General features: G+C 40.3%; 1 non-coding gene across 1 annotated transcript; it reads right to left on the bottom strand.

Annotated features, from left to right (window-relative positions):
- Positions 1 to 2,933: 2,933 nt before the first annotated feature.
- On the bottom strand, positions 2,934 to 3,040 carry LOC116548106. Its single transcript, XR_004267310.1, has one exon. It is a non-coding gene; the product is annotated as a U6 spliceosomal RNA (small nuclear RNA).
- Between the last annotated feature and the right edge of the window lie 414 nt (positions 3,041 to 3,454).

Below are 3,454 nucleotides of genomic sequence, written 5' to 3'. Positions count from 1 at the left end.
CCCACCTCAGCCTCCCAAAGTGCTGGGATTACAGGCTTGAGCCACCGTGCCGGGCCCATATACTTCTCTTTTTATCTTTATTGCTATAGCCTGTTTTGTCAGAAACTAGGATTGCAACACCTGCTTTTTTCTGTTTCCCATTTGCTTGAAAGATTTTTCTCCATTCCTTTATTTTGAGCCTATGTGTGGGACTGCATGTGAGATGGGTCTCTTAAAGACAGCATACTCAAATGGGTCTTGGTTCTTTATCCAGCTTGCCCCTCTGTGTTTTTCAATTGGAGCATTTAGCCCATTTACATTTAACGTTAGCAATGATATGTATGGATTTGATCCCGTCATCATGCTGTTAATTGATAATTTTGCAGACTTGTGTATATGTTTGTTTTTTTAGCATCACTCGTCTGTGTAATTCAGTGCATTTTTGTAGTGGCTGGTGATGATCTTTTCTTTCCACATTAAGTGCTACTTTCAGGAGCTCTTGTAAGGTAGATCTGCTGGTAATGAATTCCCTCAGCAATTGCTTGCCTGAAAACGATCTTATTTCTCCTTCACTTATGACACTTAGTTTTGCTGGACTTGAAGTTCTGGGTTGAAATTTTTTTCTTTAAGAAGTTGAATGTCTCTTCTGGCTTGTAGGGTGTCAGCTGAGCAGTCCACTCTTAGTCTGATAGGATTCCCCTTGTAGGTGACCCTGTCTTTCTCCCCAGCTGCCTTTGACAATTTTTCTTTCATTTTGATGTTGGAGAACCTGATGATTATGTGTCTTTGGGATGTTCTTCTTGTGGCATATTTGAAGTTCTCTGGATTTCCTGAATTTCAATGTTGGTCTGTCGGGCTAGGTTGGGGAAATTCTCATGAATGATATTCTGAAATATGTTTTCCAAGTTGGTTCCATTTTCGTCATCTCTTTCAGTTACATTAATAAGGCATATATATCGTCTTTTTACATAATTCTTTATTTCTCAAAGCATTTGTTCATTCCTTTTCATTCTTTTCCCCGATTCTTGCCTCTTTTCTTCCAGAAAGCCACTTTTCAAGCTCTGAGACTCTTTCCTCTGTTTGGTCTATTCTACTAGGTGGTCTTGCACATGAGATGGTGCTGGTCTGACCTCAGCACTCCTTAGTCTGCTTGCCTCTCCCAGGACCCCAGCCTGGCCACACCTGCTTACAGGGCACCCTTAGGTGCCCACACACACTAAAACAATTTTCATAATGCAATCAGACACAATTACCATGTGGCTGCATTATGAAAATTCTTGTAGTGTGCTTTTCAGCTCTATCATGGCAGTTTCTTTCTTTCTTTTTTTAAATTGTAGTTTAGGTTCTAGGGTACTTGTGCAGATCATGCAGGATTTTTGCATAGGTACATACATGGCAATGTAGTTTGCTTCCTCCATTTCATCACCTGCAACTGGCATTTCTCCCCATGTTCTCTCTCCCTGACCTCCACAACCCCTGTTGCTCCTCTGTTGGCCATCCCCAAACTGACGCCAGTGTCTGATGCTCCCCTCCCTGTGTCCATGTCTTCTCATTATTCAACACCCAAGTATGAGTGAGAACAAGCAATGTTTGATTTTCTGTTCTTCTGTCAGTTTGCTGAGAATGATGATTTCCAGATTCATCCATGTCCCTACAAAGGACACAAACATCGTTTTTTATGGCTGCATAGTATTCCATGGTGCATATGTGTCACATTTTCCTTGTCCAGTCTATCGTTGATGGGCATTTGGGTTGGTTCCAGGTCTTGGCTATTGTAAACGGTGCCACTCTGAACATACGTGTGCATGTGTCTTTATAATAGAATAATTTATAATCCTTTGGGTATATACCCAGTAATGGAATTGCTGGGTCAAATGGAATTTCTATTTCTAGGTCCTTGAGCAAGTGCCACCCTGTCTTCCACAACAGTTCAACTAGTTTACACTCCTAGCAACAGTGTAAAAGTGTTCCTATTTCTACACATGCTCTCTGGTATCTGTTGTCTCCAGATTTTTTTATGGTCACCATTCTAACTGGCATGAGGTGATACCTCAAGATGGTTTTGATTTCTCCAATAATCAGTGATGATAAGCATTTTTTCCTATGTTTATTGGTCTTATATATATCTTATTTTCAAAAGTGTCTGTTCATATCCTTTGCCCACTTTTCAATGGTTTGCTTGTTTGTTTGTTTGTAAATCTGTTTTAGTTCTTTGTAGATTCTGGATATCAGCCCTTTGTCAGATGGGTAGATCGCAAAATAGTTTCCCATTCTGTTGGTTGCCGGTTCACTCTAATGATTGTTTCTTTTGCTGTACAGAAGCTCTGGAGTTTTATTAGGTCCCATTTGTCTATTTTGGCTTTTGTTGCCAATGTTTTTGGGGTTTTAGTCATGAAGTCCTGGCCTATGCCTATGTACTGAATGGCTTTGCCTAGGTTTTCTTCTAGATTTTTTATGGCATTAGGTCTTATGTTTAGATCTTTAATCCATCTGGAGTTTATTCTAGTGTACGGTGTCAGGAAGAGGTCCAGTTTCTGCTTTCTCCACACTGCTAGCGAGTTTTCCCAACACCATTTATTAAACAGGGAATCCTTTCCCCATTGCTTGTTGTTGCCAGGTTTGTCAAAGATCAGATGGTTGTAGATGTGTGGTGTTGCCACCAGGAACTCTGTTCTGTTCCATTGGTCTATGTCTCTGTTTTGGTACCAGTATTATGCTGTTTTGATTACTGTAGCTTTGTAGTATAGTTTGAAATCAGGTAGCATGATGCCTCCTGCTTTGTTCTTTTCGGTTAGGATTGTCTTGGCTATGCGGGCTCTCTTTTGGTTCCATATGAAGTTTAAGGTGGTTTTTTCCAGTTCTGTGAAGAAGGTCATTGGTAGCTTTATGGGGACAGCACTGAATCTATAAATTACTTGGCCAGTATGGCCATTTTCACAATATTGATTCCTTCTAAAAATACAGAATGCTTCATGAATTTGCATGTCATCCTTGGGCAGGGGCCATGCTAATCTTCTCTGAATAGTTTCAATTTTAACATATGTGCTGCCAAAGTGAACACCAGTAAGCTTCCTTATATTGGCTATATTGCCTGTTAGATCATGCGATGTTTTACAATGATTTTTGGCTTCCTTGCATTGGATCATGACATACTGCTTTCACTCAGTGAACTTTGTTTCTACCCACATTCTGAATTCTACTTGTATCATTTCAGACATGTCAGCCTCTGGCCAGTTCTGTAAACTTCAACAGGCTGAACAATTGATGTAATCATCTGGAGGAAAGAAGGCATGCTGACTTTTTGAGTTTGTGTTCTTGCACAGATCCTTCCTCATCTTTATGAGCTTATTCACCTTCAACCTCTGAGGTTGCTGACCTTTGCACAGGGTATTTTTCTTTTATTATATTTGATGACCTTGAGGGTTTGGTTGTGGTGTAAGGTAGATTCAGCCAACTGGCTTTGGTTTTGGAGGAC

Source organism: Sapajus apella, unplaced genomic scaffold, assembly GCF_009761245.1.
Source record: "Sapajus apella isolate SASKATOON/1434 unplaced genomic scaffold, GSC_monkey_1.0 scaffold7040, whole genome shotgun sequence".
NCBI lineage: Eukaryota > Metazoa > Chordata > Mammalia > Primates > Cebidae > Sapajus > Sapajus apella.
The sequence above is the reverse complement of the archived record's forward strand: the minus strand, read 5'-3'. Positions and strand labels throughout refer to the sequence as shown.